The sequence below is a fragment of the Aquila chrysaetos genome, chromosome Z (genome assembly GCF_900496995.4).
Source record: "Aquila chrysaetos chrysaetos chromosome Z, bAquChr1.4, whole genome shotgun sequence".
Lineage (NCBI taxonomy): Eukaryota > Metazoa > Chordata > Aves > Accipitriformes > Accipitridae > Aquila > Aquila chrysaetos.
In genome coordinates this window covers 78,720,441-78,740,069 of record NC_044030.1, presented here as the reverse complement: position 1 = coordinate 78,740,069, position 19,629 = coordinate 78,720,441, and the positions used below count along the sequence as shown (strand labels likewise).

Genomic DNA, 19,629 nt, shown 5'->3' with positions numbered 1-19,629 from the left:
TTGTTCCCAGCAAAGTGAATTGCTTTTCTTAAACAGATGACTTTGGCTGGTGTCCAGCCTAACACAGATGCCTAACTTGCCTCTCAATTTCATGCCACTGATGAAGCAGTCTTCATAAGATAGGTATCTAACTCCTCTGCCTAGTCAACAGAGAAAGGCATTTGCCTTAGTAGCCCTCCAGAGGGAAAGTCTGTCTGCCCAAGTTGAAGATCTGAAAAAGGGATTGTGCATTTGAAAGCCTGTTTCACCTAACTCACTCAATTGGCCTATATATATTACTGTTTATTACAAACCTTGCCTAAACTCAGGTACATCAGCTGTGTAGGCAGGATACGTCCCTAAAGACCATCAAAAGGTCTTCTCCTCTCCACTGACTAGGTAGGTGTTGTAGAACCCTACTTTAGAAGGACAGCTTCATCTGGTGCTTGAAATACAGACCCAAGTTAGGCAGACAGGATGACCACATGTGACTTTCATGTGCAAATACATTTTCTGGGTTTGTTTGTTTTGTTTTATTTTGGTTTTTTAGCCTCAGCAAGTCCTAATCCTTCACCTGTACATATATATGTTTGTGTGTGTGTGTGTGTGTATGTTGCATCCACAGTGTCTGAGGGTGTGTGGAGGACAGGCAGAGGGATGGTAGTACCTGCTTCAAAGCCAGTGGTCACTGGCAGGTCAGCCTAGTCCTTCCTGCTCCATCCATAAGGGAAAATGTTCTCCCCAGACAAGATTATGTCAAAGAACCTCTCTTCAGCATGGGAGTTGCCCGGGTCTAGCATCTACATGTATACACATTGCCCACGGTGATGCCATCCCTGACCTTGCAGCCAGTGCCATCCCATACTCCAACCCCAGACAGGAGATGTGTGTTGCTTCTTGTTCCCAGGGATAGAGCAGGATATTATTTGTTGCACCAGATCTCTCCCATTCCTGCTGCCTCGTTGCTCCATTCAGGGGAGCAAAGCCTGTTAGCCCTTTTCCTTGTAAAGCCTAACCCATGCTGCTGGCACAGCTGAGGTATGGAAAGAGCCAGGTCTTGCTATGGTGGTGCTGCCAGCTGTCCTTCCTCCCCACCTGCTCTTTTTCTTGTGGTATGACATAGCCAGAAAGCCCTGAGGGGTAAGAGGGATGTTAGAGGCCTTTTCCTCTTCCTCATGCACAGCCTGGACCTGTACAACTGACACTACTTGTCCTTGGCTACCCAGGGACACAAGTGACAACAGCTCTACCCTGGGCCATCTTCAAAAAGACTTTTTTCTCCCTCTTGGCTTGTGAAATAACTGTAGATCCAGATCCTGCATCTGCCTTCGTGGTACCATTCTATTGCCTTCACTCAAGCTCCAGGAAGCTCAGGTTGATGCTTCCAGCTCATCAAAGGGCAGGGCATTGGGGCCAGGCCATCAAGAAGGAGTTGGATCCAACCAAGACAGCAGCCAACTGTGGGAAAAGTGTGGAGCTGAAGCCAGCGATCAGATGCGGGGGTTAGTTCAGCATTGTCTCTTGTCAGCTGAGCATAACTACTGTAGCCAGAAAGCATGTTTCAGCTCAGAAAAAATATAGAAACAGTAAAAAAAAAAAAAAAAAAGCCAGAGAAAGAATTTTCTCTAGCCAGCATGCATGACTTCAGGATGAGAACTGTCAACAATATTCTTGTGACACTCAAACACAAGGTGAAATTTGAGTCGTGTGCAGTGACTTTTCAGAAATAGACTGGGAGGAGAGATATGAGCCCTGCCAAGGGGATAGAAAGGCAATACCTGAAGAACAGGGTGCAGAGCTGCTGACTGAGACAAGTGTATTGCTCTGTGTAGTGATTTTTGGTGTTTACTGAGGCAAAACTCCCTGGGCAAATAGAGGGACATTTTCCTTTGTAGGAAAGGAGGAAGGTGTTTCTGGAGATTGTAGCAACCAGCCCCTGGCAGTTTCTTTTATCTTCTTCTTTTTCTTTTTCTTTTCCTTTCTCTTTTTCTTTTCCTTTTTCTTTTTCTTTCTCTTTCTCTTTTTCGTTCTCTTTTTCTTTTCCTTTCTTTTTTCTTTCTTTTTTCTTCTTCTTTCCCTTTCCCTTTCTCTCCTTCTCTCTTCTCTTCTCTCCCTCTTCCTCTTCCTCTCATTTTTTTTCCATTATTTTTGAAATTCAGGCCAGAGCCAAATGCCAAAGGAGTAAATGTCCTTCTTTTAATGATGCTGATTTAGGGACCATCGTATCATCTGAGTCCTCCTACAAGTCTGCTTCCCACACCATACCAGCATTGCTGTGTTTCGGAGCCCACCGTCCTGTGAACCGCTAAATGGACATGCAGCAACCAGCAATAGTTGCTTTTCTTTTTCTTTTTCTCTTTTTCTTTTTCTTTTTCTTTTCCTTTTTCTTTTCCTTTTCCTTTCCCTTTTTCAGTAGCCAAAGCAGCTCTTGGTTTATTACCCCCCCATGATTTTAAACTTGGGATGTAATTGAATTAGAGTGGTACTGGCTCCGAAGTCCATCCGAGGAAATGGAAAGGCTCCCGGAGGACTTTGGCTAGCCATCCAGCAAAGCCCAGGATGCAGAGGGTGGTGCAGGAAAGACCAGTGCTAACGAAAGCATTCTGGTTGGCAGTGAATGTATTTATTTTCCAGACTTTGCAAACCGATCTGTGTCTGCGCTCATTCATTCAGTGCATGCTCTCCTCAACAGCCGCTGCATAACGTTCTGTTACTGTTCACTGTTGACTGTGTGTCTACATTTAAGTGTGTGTTTTATGTGTGTGTCTCTGGCTAGGCCTTCTCCATCCTTTTTTTTCTTCCTTCCTTTCTTTTCTTCATCCTTTCTTTCTGTTCTTTCCATTCAGTTAGTTTGTTTTGATCTCCTTCTTGTTTCATTTTCTATAGTTTAATGGCAAGTATATCCATTAGATGTTTTTGACTGATGCTGTGTTTGTAACTTTTTTTAAATTATTATTTTTATATATATCTTCTTTCCCCACCTTTCCCTTTTTCCACACTATATATAAATATATATATATATAAAAAAAATCTTTTCTTCTTTTGTCATTCAATCAAATTCCAACAAAACCAACCAAGAGCCAGTCAAATCCACCACAGTCTCGCGCTGAGCTAGGAAAAAAGTTCACGTAATGACATGAAAGTGGAGAATACAGTCCCCCAGGCCGTAAGTTCAAATCAACTCGAAGTTGAAAGTGTGACATGATGGCGTCATGTAACAAGCTAAGAATTGGTTGCATGACATGCCGTCAAGTTTCGTGCAGGTGCCGTGATTGAAGCATTTTTCTTGGATGTTGTATCAGTTGATGATTGGCCAGTCATGATCACATGTGCCTTTTTTGACTTTGTGCTGCCACAATTTTTTGCTGTGCTCATTTTCGTTTTGTTTTTGGTGCTTGCAGTGGTTTCTTTATTTGTCGTTTGATTTCTTGTCAACGTTTTATGCTTCTTTAGATGTCACATAGAAGGAAAAAAAAAAAGATGGATTCCTAATTCTTTAGAAAAAATGGGATTGTTATAACTACAGATAATTTGGAAAAAAAAAGAGAGAGAGAAAAAATGTGTGGTTAATTTTTTTGCACTGAAAATCTTGTGATTTTTTTCTTTTTCTGGAGAATTGGGGGCCTTTTTCAATTGACACCTTTTTTTTCCCTTAGGATATTTCAAATCACTCTCTAAAAATTAAAAAACCAAAAACAAAAACAAAAACAAAAAAGAGTAATGATAGTAACAGTAGTTTGAAAACTATAGCAATCCAAAAAAAGCAACCCCAAGAAAAGCATCATTGTATATCTTTTCAAGAATTCCTAATTCTAAGGTTCCGTATTACAGCACCTCCAGCCAAAATTAATTGCTCAGGGGGAGGGAGGGATTGTTTTGAGTGGGAAAAAACCCCATCCAGATCAAAAAGCAAAATGCATCTTTTTGTTTACAACTGAAAAAGGGTCCTTGACAAGTGTTTTTTATTTTTTTTATTCTATTATTATTTTTGGTGTTGTAATTGTTTAGACTGCTGTGTACGGTTTGCTGTTTGTTGAACCAACAGTGTGAAAACCTGCCAGCATGGATTGATATTCCGCATGACACTTTTCCACCAGAGTGGACCTTTTGCAGTTTCTAAGTTTCTTGATGTAATAAATCACCGAGTGTATAAGAAGAACCTGCTTGCTAGAAAGAGATAAGAGCTAATCCTTAATGATTAAGCAACCTACTTAAATGTCAAGCCTAGTCGGATCATGATTATATTTTTTTTAAATAACTTTTTTATTTAAGAAATGTTAGCTTTACATTTTTTTTGCAAAAAAAGTTTATTCCAACAGTCTTTTTTTTTTATTTAACCTCCTATAAATTGCCTGTTCAAAGTCCTACTTTCTGACATTCACAAAGGAGTAGATGTTATTGGCAGCTATGTCTCCACAGAAAGCTCATACACTGTCATAGATGGCACCCCATTAAAATGTAGAACAATTCTTTCTCAATGCCTTTCACACTACAAAAGCCCGCCAAGCACGATTGTGATCTGGCATTGTAAAGTGGCACTTAAAAATAATTAAAATGCAGCTATCTGCACATACATAATGATATAGATTTATGTAGACATGCCCTACTATTATTTTGATTTATTATTATTATTATTATTACTATTAGGAACAATTGTCTTTTTCTCTATCATGATCGTGACTACCTTGCTCACTTTGGGTTTGATCCGGTTCTCACTGAAGTCAAGGGGAATCTTTCTGTTGACGTTGAGTGGGAGCAGAATCAGAGCCAATGCCTCCAAAAGCAAAACACCAGACCAGAAGCCCCATCCTGTCCTAATTGAAGGGAGAAGAAAACACCCGTTACTTTCAACAGGAGCAGGATTGGGCCCAAAAGAACAGGCTTGGTTTTAATTTCATTTTCATTTTTTAGGTCTTTTTTCCCCCTGTCCCAAATACCCCCCCACCTTCCCTACTTCCCCCTCCCCTTTTTGATTTAATTTGCAATGATCTTCTTCATTTTTTTAGGGCAGCAGCTGAATGGGCCACATTTAGAAAAAAAAAAAAAAGTATATATATATTAAAAAAAAACGGGAACTGTTGGATTACACCTTTGACATATCAGCAAATATCAATCAAGCTGAAGACTTCAGACTTATTCTCTCTTTGATTGTTTAGACTGTAACATTTCTTCAAGAAAAGTATCACATCTGCTGACTTCGAAGGACATGCGCTTGAAAACAAACAAACAAACACATAAGTAAAATCAGAACAGGAACAAGATCAACCAGGATTTCTGAAGAGACACTGATATCACCACAGCGGCTTTTCTTCAAACAGGAGATGCAAACCTGGATACTGACAAAGGAGTGCCTGTTTGCCACCAAGGATGCGGTTACCATGTGTGACCCATGGTAACAGTCACTGAGCATCTTTATCTGTCATTCCTTAGCTATATAGGGACCAAAGGACAAAACTTTTTACCGCAGACTTGTAGCTGTATGTAAAATATGGAAGTTCTTTCCTTTTCTCTGAGCTGTTCCTAAAACAGTTTTTGAGAGCGATTATATGAAATATGTAAAAATTAAAAAAAATGCTTAAATGCTTTTAAAACGGCAAGATAATAGTTCTTTGATAATTTGGGAGGTTCTTTGGTTATACATTAATTAGAGTCTATGAAGCTTTCATATGGTTTTCTGTATAATAGGTAAGGATTGTGCTGTTAAAGGCAGGTAAGATGAATATCTATGAAAAGCAAAAAAGTAAATAAATAAATACATAAACAAATACATAAAAAGGCATAGACAAGAGAAAGGAAAGATAGTTGATATTAAAAGGAAAACAAAAAAGGTTTGTAAATGCTTCTAACTCTCCCCATTTAAAATCCTAATAGTTGTACAGAATTTAAAAAAAGAAAGTTTAAAATACCTATATAATAGAAAAAATTAGACAACATAAAAAAAAAAAAACAAAAAAAGCAAAAAAAAATAATACTACATAGAAGTTAGCGTTAATGCTAAAAACAAAGATGTTGTAGAACTGTAATTTTTGTAGAGTTTAGACTGAGCATAAATTCCTACTCTCTGCCAATTGCTGTTGGATGCTGTTATTTATCGAGGAGAAAAAGGAGAGAAATGGCTATTTTGGCAGCTTTTTTAACTGCAAGCATTCCAGCTATTAAAAAAAATAAACAAAACAAAACTCGATTCTGTAGACAATGCAAATGGGAAACAAAACAGCTGTCTTTTTATCAGACGTTAGTTCTAACTTGAACAACAAAACACAGCTAAACGCTTCATGTCTTCATGATCTGCTGTCCGCAAAATTCCCATCATCCTATGCTTCAGTAGCTTCCATATTTGCTCTAGAAACCTTCAGGGCAAGGGGTTAGCCTAGAACCTTAATCTTAAAAAAGAAAAAAAAATAACATAAAAAAATAAAAACAAAAAATAAAATAAAAAAACAATCTCTTTGAAGAATTTCTGAAACTGTTTACAAGGAATTTTGAAAAACAGGGGGATGTTTAAAAAAAAAAAAAGATGCTGGCTCTGTTTTTCTGTAAATAAATTTGCATATTTTGTAGGACTTTTAATTGTAATGATAGAGAAAAACAAGGAAAACTATTTAATGAAAGCACGATATTTATCTTTGGTAAATGACTTTAGAGCAGTTAAAAAATAAGACATTGCTTTAAAAAATCTGACTCAGAAAAAACAATGAATTATTTAAGAACACATATATTTTAAAGTATATCATATTTATTATAATTTATTTTCACAGTCTTAAAACTTGATTTACATCATTCTCACACTTGTTTGCATCAACTGAGCAGTGTGATAATTGTTTCTGATTCTTGATTTGGTTTTACTCTGTTTTAATGTTCTCGTTTGTTTTTCTTAGTATTTTTTATCTGGATCTCGAACTTTCTTCCTTTCTTTTTTTTTCCTTTTTTAATTTTATTTTAATTTTAATTCCCTATTGGGCCTGATCTTACAGTCCTTACTCTGTCAGAACTCCCACTGGGATGTAGTGAGTGTTTTGCCCGAGTAAGGACAGCCAGACTGAGCCCACAGCTAGGAAGTACAGATGTGTAACGCAGCTGCAGTTCCATACAACTGCTCTTTCACTCTCAATTCCCTAAAACTCCTTGTAATCTTCTGTAATTATTGAATGACGCTTTCCAGCTTAGCCCTAAATAAAGCACAGTTTAAAAAAAAAAAATGGCATGTTCTTTACTTCTTGATGGCTTCCCTTAATGTGTTTGCTTTAAGAACAAAATGAATCTATTTCAACTCTTTCATTAATATACATTGTTTGAGTATCAGAACAAATCCCTTTGTTATATAAAATGTATCTCATTGGATTGAATTAATGACACTGTTTCATTTAATGTCTGCTTGATATTCCACTGTGGTTTACCTTAAACCTAGTAGGTTAGAAGATCAAATAATGGTACATACAAATTAGAGTCATTGTAGCTCCCACTTGAAGCCTGTTGTTTGATTTCACGCTCATGGTTTTTTCATGCTGGTAAGTATAGAGGCCAAAGCTCAGGACATTGCTTCTTTTGCTGCTTTGGGAAAACCCTGTGAAATTCAGCAGTCTCCAGAGAGGAGGTTCAATTTCTTCCTGAGCATCCTTCACATCTTGTCTTTTGAATGATTATATTTTTCCCCCCAAAATGGCTGTACCAGATCAGCTGAGCTGAGGCTGGGGCTGAAATCAGGAGCCTTTGCATTTTCTTCCTGATTCTTGCAGCCGCATCTGCATTTGGACAAGTTGCACCAGCTAAATCCATCTCTAAATGGAACTAATGGTGCTTGTCCATAATTTGAACTCCACAGATGGAAGGAGTTCTATTAGTAGAAACTCCTATTATTACTATTATGAGTTACTAATGTCTGTTCAGGGCTATAGAAATAAATGAAATGTAAATCAGGTGATGAATACAAGGAGGGAATAGAATATGGTCAGTATTTTATTTTCACCTGAAGGTAAAAGCAAATACAGAAGAGCACATACACCAACCCCATCTCTGCCTTTGGGCAGAAAAGGTGCTCTATAGAGGGCTGAGTAGGCTAAAGATGTGGGAATTGGCCTCAAATATCACTGAGCTAGAAAATTATGACTATGTCTCTAGTAAGAAGAGGTTTCTGCTCCAAAGGCCATTCCGCATCTTGCCCTGACCTGTGGCAATGAAGAGGACAAGCAGAGACACATCCTCTGACCTGAGCCAGTTTGAGAATTAAGGGGGAGCTGGTGAAGGCCTTTGAAGAAGGAAAACCCCACAACAAATAGGGAAGGCTCAATTTCCCACAGTGGCACAGCAAAGGTAGCACTAAATGGTGTCACCTGATTCTCTCCCCATTTCTCAGGCTGCCCTCCCCACTCTCCCCTGTGATCCTCAAGCTCCCCAGAGCCCTTCCTTCCCCCCCCCTTGATGTAGATGCTATGTCTCTGCAGTGGATTTGGGACTGTGAGGTACGTCCTGATGTATCTGCAAGTACACACCATATGGTCTGAGTAGGATGGGCTGCATCCCTGGGGCATCCACCTGGGGACACGTCTGGCCACTGAGACACAGCTGAAGGCTGATGCCTGAATATTGTGAGACAAGATTTCAGTCTTGTTTCAGATACCCTGCAATACATGGAAGATAAAATAACCAGTGCTGGGGAGCAACCAGCTCCCAAGGGGAGGCTTGAAAACACTATTAAGGCTGCCTCTACGGCCCAGGTCAACACCCCTAAAAATATTTGACTTTGCAGAGACTTGATGGGGGTTACTGAATCGGGGAATCTGGCTGTGAGAACCAGCAGGCACAACCAGCAGAACAGGAGGGACCATGCATGGTCCTCACCTTTTTCCCAGCACTTCCCCATGCATTATACTGCAAGCTCTAAGAGTGGGCAAATCTCCAAGTCCAGTCCCCAAAAAGGATGGAGGCACCACAGTGCTGTCAGACCACTGGAGGTTCATTTACATTGGTGTGCTGGGGAATAAAGCGCTGCTGTGACCACACTGCTGCTTGAAGTAAGCAATGTTTACTTGCCACATTCAACTCTCTGGTTATGGTAGAGATATGGACTAAAATAGGATGGGCCGAAGCACAAATGCAGGTATGATCTTATGGTTGATTTAAATACCCTTCTCTGGGCTATACAAACATACTGGTCCTGTTTTAAGATTTAACTGCTTGTCATACAGAGAATCCATGCTTTTTTCCGAAGGAAGTTCACCCCTTTACACTGTAGGTGTTGTGAAGCAAAACAAATAAAGCTTTGCAGTGTGGGCCTGTTTCAGCATGGGACTGTATTGCTGGGTCTGTCAAGCAGCCAAAGAAAAGCCCCAGTCTGAAGCAATGAAAATGAAGAGAGAGGCCAAGCCAACCCGAAAGCCTGTAGCTGCCTGCCCATGTGCACCAGGATACAGCAGATCAGGAACACTCTATTTCAGAGGTTCAAAAGCCACTGGCTATTTGATGCTGGCTCCTCTCTCTTATTTGTAGCTCCTACACAGCTAAATCACATTACATGAAACTAAAGGTTTATCAAAGGTCAAACATCCATCCTTCTCCAAGGTGCTCCTGGGCACTAGTGTGATTATAGTAAACTGCAATCCCATTCCCGTGAATAGCCCGGGGCAACCTTTGGTACAAGTACAACGTATGGTTTGCAGTCATTCTTTCTGGAGTCCCATGGAGACACCTCAACCACTAATCATATTTTTGCGTCTCTAAGAAAGCGATAAATCCCTTCCTGGAGTGACTTTTCCATATCAGCATTTCCTGACATAGCCACAGAGCCACTCTTCCTTTGCCCACACAAAAGGAAATGATTCCTCTCCCCACTTCAACCACATCGCCAATCCAGGCAGATGTCCATTAGACAACTTTCTTTTATTAAAAGATGATCTGGGCATTGAATGAGGTTACAGAGCTCTACCTGTTTTCCCGTCATGTAACTAACATTGTGACACCATTTGGAAATGTCCTTGCAAAGCAAGTTGAAGACTTTTCCACCTTGATTATTCCAGTTTCCAACAGCACATTTCCCTCAGTCCCAAATATACCGGGGCAGCAACCGCCCCATAGGTCTAGAAGCATGTGAGGTGTTCGCGTTTGTGGTCCCAGGAAGAACTCACACATCACAGGGGTTTGGCAGATGGGAAACATGTATCACTGGGTGCTTCGGTGCAATGTGCAAACACTGCCCAAGCATCTTGTGCAAGCTTGTGCACAGCATCACTTGGAGAAGGAAGTTGCTGATGCTGTTGCCTAGGAAGGTCCCTTTGCAAACTTCTTTTGAAACTACCTTGCTTGCCCTACCACTCCAGAGATAATGAAATAGGAATAGGCCACGGTCACAAGTCAGCCAGCTGTGGAGTCTGAAAATGCCTTTTGGAATAGCACTGCCGTCCTACTTGTTGAGGAAACCCTTGAAATAGGTTTCAGTCCCATAACTTTCCTCTCGCTACAGTAAGCACTCACAACAGAGCAAACACATCCCCGAAAAACATTTGGAAGGTACCAAATCAGAGCCCTTCTGCTCCATTTATTAAGGGAATGAAGTCACTGTGTGGTGTCTCATAGAATCATAGAATAGTTTGGGTTGGAAGGGACCTTTAAAGGTCATCTAGTCCAATCCCTCAGCAATGAGTAGGGACATCTTCAACTAGATCAGGTTGCTCAGAGTCCCATCTCTTTGCACACCTGCACTCACGACTGGTATTGAACAAGCTTTTGTTAGTGCCCACCCAACCTTAAACATTCCTATGTTGCTGTTGAGGAACCTGTATAGCACTATTATGGTAAACACACAATGGGCTCTGGTGGCAGGAAACACCTTCGTAGCAAACATCCTCTCACCACGGCATTCATAAACCATCCTGAATTCTGGGTCTCAACCTGGTAAGTTCTGAACTTGGCATGGACTACTTCCAGCAAGCACAGACTGAGGAAGGAGGTTTTTTGCACACATACAGGTAAGCATGTCCTTTTCCTGTAAGAAGCAGCCTCACAGTGTGCAGTGTATTCACATGAGATACGATAAGCACAGGTTTAGATTCTTATTCAGTCTAGCTGGAGGCTGGGATTGGTGCCCTGAGACTCCCATGACACAGAAGATGGCCCTGATTATACAATTGTAGAGCAGTCCAGGGAGGTGTTCACAACTCCTCTCACTGATCTGCCTCATTTTGTTTAAAAGGTGGAAACAGAAATGGAAACAGGGAGCAAATGACTCCATAACCTCTCCTAGGAGACCCTAACACTGCTCCCATGAATGTAATGTGCATTGTACAGCACACAGGACACATCACCAGGAGAAAGGGACACAGCATCCCCCTTGGTACACCTCTAGTCTGCTGCTCGGGGCACTCTCCTGGGGCGTATCCATTGCTGGGTCACAGCTATCGCTTTCAGCTCTTAAAAAGAAGAGATACAAACATGCAAGTTTGCAGGCAGCTGGTGAGTGGGTGGGTTAACCCCCCCCCCCAGTGGGGAGTCACAGCATGACATCCCAAAAATGGGCACCTTTCCTGCTCAGAGAGACAGAGGCCCTAAACTTCTCCTCACCCTTTCAGGCAGATAGGATCACATGTTTTACTTTTTCCATAGCAGCACAGAGGCAATTGCCTAATTCAGTGTTGTGAGCCCTACCAGATAGCAAGGCACCCACAAATTAAGCACCATGACTGTGATGCCTCCTTTGTGAGTCCCTCCTCCAGAGGGTAAGAGAGATGATTCCACTTCAGTGAGCTACAGAACAGGTTCCAAAACTGGAACAGTTGTCAGAAGGCACATTGTGCACAGATCCTCCTACCAACTCCTACAAAAAAAGATTACCTTCTTTCAGCTAGAACAAAGAGCTATTAAGTGAGACAATGTGCCTAGCAGTATTGGTGAACCATCTGTCATCAAGTGTTAGACATTAGCAATATCTTTTTTAAGCCAAGCCAATAGAAGCTCCCAGCCACTGTTACAATGGTATATAAGCACAGATGAAAAGTGTCAGCCCAATTTTTCCTTGTTTTAACTCCTTCCACTCAGTCTGTTCTATTATTGGTGCTTTCTGTAGCAATCCCAGAGCATGATGGACCGCATGAATTTCATACAATAATCATCAAACTAACACTTTGCATCACACTTCACACAAGTGCACTGGAGTTGGCTCTGGGGAGCAGCCTGGTTTGGTTTGAGGGCAGGCAACTAGGAGACTGATGACAAAGAGATACTTGCCCCTCTGGACCCAACTCTCCCAAACCAAAGGGACAGCTACCCAGAACATCTGCATTAAAGTTCCACAGCCCAAATGCCCAAGACAGAGGAGGTCTGTGTCCCTATGCGTACCTCTGCTAGCTGATAAGCAGCAAGCAGCCACGTTTAGGATACAAGAAGAAACGTGAGATTAGACTGAGACACATAGCAACCTGAGAAGAGCAGGCTGGACCTATGCGTGGGATCAGTTATTAGCCTCCTCTGCCCAGTATGAGCACCCCACTGAGAAGATGGTTTGGTGGGTGAATGTCAAAACTCCTGTTCTGATGACTGGGTTGCACAGAGCAGTCCAAGCCAACACAGGATAAAGAGCTAGAGAGCTACCTGGCTCTGCAGATTAAGCTCTGCAGTTTAAGCAGGAGTTGTCCTATATCTGGCTTATTTATACCTTTCAGTTTCCAGCCCAAAAGCCTGATGTTAAAGCTTTACTAAGTAAGTATTTTCTCTCCCTGACTACCAAGCCTTTTCAGTGCTAGGAGAGAGCTGATTTGGGGTGAAATACTGGACATTTAAGGTGTTTTATTTTCGTAGAGTTAGGGTATCCACGTAAAGCAACACACTTGCCTGAAAGACTTACAGCCCAGACCCAGTTTAATCAGAGACTGGGGAATTTTTCTTTCCATGAAGGGGCTGATACCACCAGTGCCAAATTTTAGGAAGGGTTTTCATCCATCAAATTTAAGCAGCACGCCCTCCCCGCTAACTGCAAATGGTGAAGAAAAGTGGGCAGAGGTCTGTGCAGCTGAGGTGAGAGGACAAACTTGGCCTGACTGGACCTCACTTTGCCTGTATACCAGGTTACTAGTGATAGCTACTTGCCATCCAGCTGGTCAGTAAGTCTTCCTATGTGAAAACTTTTGACGGTCCTAGTTCAGAGGTGTCTGTATCACTGCTCATGAGCCCAGCTGGTGCTTTTTTTGCACTTTTAGCAGAGAAGCCAAGAAACGAGTGAGATCTCCTTTCTCAGGGATTAGTCCTCCAGGGCTTGAGCATGCAGATTCCCCTCGTCTGTCCCACAGATGATGGATGGATGGTCATGGCCAAGCATTACACCTGGCTGAATTAGGTAACATTTTCAGTGCAGATGGAAACCACTACCATCTCAGCTGGGAGACAGTAACTGAGAGAAGCCAAGTGCAGCAGGAAATAAAACAGATTAGCCATGGTTTGTACTTACCATTTGAAATAGCCTCAGAGAGTGGACCCGTGGTCAGGTTCTGCGTACTGAAGAGAAGTGCAGGAGTTTCTGTGCACCTCTTCCCTGAGCTGAGCAGCAGTGACTTCCAGCCAACAGGCTTGAGGTGTGTTAAGGCAAAGAGACCATAGGTTTACAGAAAGCAGGTTTCAGGGCTATCAGTCCAGCTTCTCTCACTGTCTGGAAATGTAAATTCAAAGACAAAGACAAATATAGATTAGTTCAGTAAAACAAAACTGGAATACAAGCCAGAGGGGCAGTTAGAGGTTGTCGTCCCCTGGCAGGAACAGAAATTATATGGAACAGGGACTTTTTGAATTTTAGCCATTGGACTGCATGACTAAACTGTACAACGTGACTGATGTGGAGACTGAGTAGGTGTGACAGTGGCATGGATCATTGTGCGTGCAAAATAGATAATGAAGCCTTTATGTGACCTGCCCTGTTAACTGTGAAGTTGCACAATTTTCATGGTAAATAGAAATGCAAATGAAGAAGGCACTCTCCTTCTCAAATTTTTCCAGTGGCTGGTCCTTTGCAAAGCTCCTCCCAGATTTTTGCAAGTGAGGTTGTCAGAAGCATTCAGCAATAGCCTCTTTCCACAGCAAAAAAATTAATAGGAACATTTACAACTGCTTTCAGTGAACACCTTACGAAAGCCAACATGAAACTGCAATTTCTTTCTAATGTAAAGGTCATTTAGCATTGGATACAGGCATTTTAGTGTGCCAAAGAAGCCAGAATAACCTGTTGCAACATGCCCATCTTTTACCCAATAAAAACCATGATTGGTGTGACAAGTTGTAATAGACAAACAGCTATGCTCTGCCATTCTTCTCTGTGAAAGCCCCTTTAGCCCCTTACTTTATCAGGCCTAGAGTCATTCTTTTGGCAATAAGATCAACAGAAACCTCTGCATTTTTCTTCCAACAGTTAAATTATTTATGAGTTTTGAAAATAATCCCACTTTGTCTTCTAACCCTAGTTTTGCATATATACATGTCTTTTTCCATGTCAAACCCTGTGAATTCTTCAGCTAAAATATGCATTCATTAGAAAAACATTTCAGGGTATTTTTTTCTCTCTTCTTTATCTACTTGTTTGAATATGTTGTAAACTTGATTAATGTTGCCTTCTAATCTCTTTTTTTCTAGAGAGAACACCTGGAGCTCTTTTAACCTGTCTCAAATAAAAAATAAAACCCAAAAGCCAAACAACCCAAGTTGCAATGTCATACCTTCACAACCCTTTCCTTTCTCTGGCCATCCACTGCTCCTCTTCTAAGAGGATGGACACATGGATAAAACTTGTGTCAATGAACCGACAGAGACATGGGTTTCTTCTAAAGCCCCCTTGCTTATGCTCCCAGTAACATGCTGCTTAGTTTTTAGCCTTTTTCTGACTAGAATAGTTTGGGGAGATTTATGACAGCAATTCTTCTGGTTCCTTTCACAATGTGTTTTCCGCTATTCTCATCTATCGCTCTGCCAACATGCATCATTTATTTAATACCAGTCAGCCACATTAAACTTTTTTTTTTTTTTTTTTTTTTGAGGACATCTCCTCCTGTACCTGGAGAAATTGTGCAGGTAAATAAAGTCTGAGCCAACAGTTTTGGACCTGCCTTTTCTGCCTCCATCCAAAGCTTTCCATGGGCATCAATCATCCTTGAACAGGATTCTTCTCATTTTAATTATGCTAATATCACCATAATTTCATTCTCGTTAACAGCAATTGAGTTTCAGTCTCTGCAGATGGTGGAGCTGGACAGTTACCAAGCAACATGCCATCTTGAGAGGAGTGTACGGACCAGTGCTTAGCCTGTGGTAGTGTTACTCATCACTGTTTCTGGGTTGCATCGCTTCATTTTACCCATTTGTGAAATGACATATGCCTTTGTCTCATATTAGTTTTGAGGTTTACAAAGGAGATTTTTAAAAATACAAAAGAGAGTCCATTGCCCAACTAGCTCATTCTTGTTAAAATACAACCTTGCCTGCCTTGATAACCTCAGGTGAAGGCTATAGAGGAAATATGTTATCTATTTAAAGTCCAGCTACAAAGAGGACAGACGCTGTCTCTTCAGAAGGAGCCACATGGAGAAAACAAGGGACAACAAGTACAAGTTGCACCGAGAGAGGTTTCATCTCCATATAAGGAAGAAATTTTTTACAGTGAGAACAATCAGTCACTGGAACAACCTCCCCATGGACATGGTAGAGTCCCCATTGCTAGAGGTTTTCAAGATGCAGTTGGACAGGGTGCTAGATAATCTCGTCTAGGCTCCCTTTCTCATGAAAAGTTGGACCAGGTGATCTTTCGAGGTCCCTTCCAACGTGGGATGTTCCATGATTCTATGGTTCTATGATGGCTGTAGATGGACATAGATCTATGGGTATGTGACTACTATAGACACCACCCCTCCCCAACAGAGCAGGTATAAAACCCAAATCACAACAAAACTGATGGAAAGGGACTTTTGTGGTTTTCTACTCAAAGCAGGTCTGCCTTCTGGACATGTCCTTTGTTATTCTCATGAAATAAAACTATCAAAGCCTATACAGGTAGATTTGCACAACCGCAAATTATACCTATGTTGCAGGACAGGCACCCAGTGCAGCCTTCTCCTCACCATTGTCCAACATGGTATATCTACCAGGGTTTACCGTACCTCCTTTTCAGACTGGGTTTCTTTTCAAGGAAAACCAATGTGGGTAGGGAGGGTAGTGAGAACAAAAGCATTTACCCAAAGATATGTTGGGGTGTACAGAGGGACAAGGACTTCACTGAACATTGTGGGGAACTACTCTGCCTGACACAGTAGTTCCAGTTCCACCCAGTGAATAGGTGGTTTCCCACATGCACACTGGATAGCTTATCACTGGCTGACCTCATCAGGCCAGGTCCAGCCTTACTACCTGTGAATTGAAGCCAGGACATGTTACAGGTACAGCCCCAATACTAGAACTCATCTCTAAGATGAGAGAAGGGTGACTTGAGGAATTGTCGCTACGCCTTGGCTCATACACAGAGGAAGCTTCAACTTAGACCTGGCTACAGGTCAAAAATTAATACAGCATAAACCAAACTGCACCAGTCCTGCAGGAAGGGCCTGACATTGTGACTGCAAGTGTGAAGAATGATATTACATAGATTAGATTTTTTTTTTTACACTGAGTACAAAGTCTGATACAGCTGCTAGAAATTATGATGGACTATTGCAGCCTTCTGGGCTGGAGAACACATTAAAATCCCTTCAGGAGATGATATCTGACCAGCTTCTGATGCAAATGTTGCCTCCTCCTATTCCAGTTGACAGCTGACCTCCCTGATAATCCAGTAAGACACAGATGGTGGCTGCACAGCTGAGGTAAACATGAAATGGTCACTGTGACAGCCCAGAAGAGTCACTGTTTTCCCATCCCTCTATGCTTAGAACTCCCTAAATCAGATGGCAGTCTAGGATCCCAGCCAGACCTATCTTCCCCATGCATTTAAAACATGCAAGGAACAAAGGGGCACCATAGTTGGAAGGGTGAGAAACAGTTTCACTCAGATTTTGTGTTGCAGCAGATCTTCCGCAGACATATAGGATATATTTTTAATCCATAGCAAGGACTTTGATTTTCTTTAATAATTTCATATATTTTGTAAATGGAAAGAACTAATTCAGGTACAACCATAGGCAATAATAGAGAATAATTGATCTACTAGTGCTCAAAAGCTGGGAAAGGTGTGACATGAAGAGCAGCACAAAACCAACTGTTTTTATGTCAGGTATAAACCAGTGGAATGCCTGCACCTTGGGGTAGTGAATTTGGTGGAAAATGAATTAAAACATGAGAGAGAGTCACCTTTTAAGGGCAAGAGGTCTTGAATTCTGCTTGCTGATCAGGATGACACCAGTATTTATGCTGATAGCCAATAAGGGCATTTCTCACTCCAATTTCATTTCCAGAAAACATTAATGTTACCTCACGGTGCATTATTTGAATCAGCACATGTCGCCAGAGGTTGAATAAGATGGTTTCTCCACACTCCGCGACGGAGTACTGACACTTACTAAATTATGCTGTTAAATACTGTAGTATGGCTATAAAATACAATGAAGGCCCGTGGAAAGATGCCAGCCCTTTTCTGAGAAAGAGAGAGCACTTTTTGGAACCCTGCCTGTGGCCCGTAATTTTCACTTCCTCCCACTACAGTGTGAAGTGACATGAAAGGACTTGTAAAGTCAAGTCCAGGAGACTGGTGGGGATTTGAACGAGTATGCTAAAGTTAGATCATCGATGGTGGTGTTTGACCTACTTGAACTTTGTGGGGAAAGAAGGAGGGAGCCAAATCTCCCACACATCTCCCTAGCAGACCTCACTGGAAAAAAAATTGAATTCCAGCCTGAAAAATGTACTTTTTTCAGCCTAGATGGGGCCAAAACATTCAAAATATAGAAACTTTTAATGGAGAAAACTGTTGATTCACAAGCAGTAAAACTTAGCAGAGAACCTGCCAACTAGCAAGATATTTCAGTATTTCATGGGAAATAGTATTCAGTGAAGGAGAAGGACCAGTGGCAGGGCATGGAAGCACTTACACAAACTGAGCCTCCTGTCAGGTACTACAGTAATTCACATGGGCTCTGACACATGCAACCAATAACGAAGTCCTTTAAGTCCAGCAGACTCAAAATGAAATTTTTTTTCTTGTTAGTAATTACCAAGGAGGTGAAGGATGGAGGAGGAGTCAAGAGTGACCTTTCTTTGTGGAAAATATTTCAGCAAGAAATATTTTTCGCTCTCCAGTTGCCATAATCTGACTTGTCACATTATATGGGTGCCTAAAACCCTTCACTGCAGGAACACAGACCAAATGACGGTGCCTGACCCACAAAGCTTAAAATCTAACTGAGGAACAACAACAAAACCAATAGATGCCAACTATTCAGGTCAACAGAAAAAAAAACCTATGGCAGTGCCTGACAAACAAGAGATACAATACGCTGCCCGCCTGTTTGCTACCACATTTCTACAGAGGATGGTTAGTTTATTAGAGGAAGGATGAATCAGACTAACAGAATTACAAGGTGGAGATGGATGAGCAAAATTCCACGGGACTTGTCTTCCTAGGTCTACACGTTATCTTCATGTATTTCTTATATCCCTGTACCTACAAATTTATATACAAATCCAGCATCTGGTCAATCTCTGGAAATAGAACGACTCAGCCTAAAATGTGTGTCCTTAGTTTTCTTGGGTGTACCCTTCTTGCAGATGGTCAAAACTGGAGAGCAGCAGAATTTTCTTAGTGACAATGTTTAAACAGAGAACTTGGACTTACCCAAAGTGTCCTATATTCATTTGCTGGGCCTGGTCTTAGCTGGAGCTGATTCTTCATTACACACTGTCTCTAAAGCAGATCGTGCTTGAGGCATGATTTTCAAATCCATTGCAAATTCAGAACAGCTCTGGTGGCTGCAGAAACTCTTCACAGTGTTCCTAGGGATAACTCTGTCAGCAAAGTACAGAGCTACCTTATTCCAGTCAATCTGCTTCCTAAAACTGTCTAGTCCAGGCATATGTGGACAGTGATTGGCAGGAGTACTTCTTAGGAAAAGGATTTGAAAGGAGTTATTAAGGTTACTGATACAGGGCAGCCTGGAGAGCTCACGCCCAGCCCCTCTTGCCATTACGATGGAGGAAAATAACACTAGAAAGTGTTTTGCCTTAGTGCGAGGATCCCTGACACATTCACAAAACATGCACATACCACGCAGGGAAACACCACCAGCTTCCAGAGAGTGCAGGTTCTGATGGGTGGACCTGAAATGCAGGAAATGGCATTAAGGAAGATGTTAAGCCTTGTCATCTGAAATAAAGGTTATGTCAAACAAAATCCCCCATGCTAGCAGCGTAAGAGTCGCTGTCCCTCTCTCTCTTTAGCTTTTTCCTCATCTCCACTGCACTTGTGGAGCAAAATTCTCAGAGCAATTGGTCACAGCAGTTCAGCTGGGGACAGAGGCGAGTATCAGGAGAGGAACAAGGTAGGCGGGAGGGCCCCTTTTACATATTCAGAGACACAGACTGTATTTTCCCCTTTCCCTCAGGCTTTGTCACTTCACTTTCCACTCCTACAAGTAGCACTTGGAGAGCAAAGAAAGTGAGGGAGAGGTGTGAGAAAGCTGAGCCGTACGTGTGGAGGAGAAC

General features: G+C 41.6%; 1 protein-coding gene across 1 annotated transcript in view; it reads left to right on the top strand.

Annotated features, from left to right (window-relative positions):
* CELF4 (CUGBP Elav-like family member 4) overlaps window positions 1-5,011 on the top strand; it is a 716,072-nt gene extending 711,061 nt beyond the window's left edge. The window contains 1 exon segment of the mRNA XM_030004110.2: window positions 4,986-5,011. The gene's annotated coding sequence lies outside the window, so the exon portion shown is untranslated.
* Window positions 5,012-19,629: the final 14,618 nt, after the last annotated feature.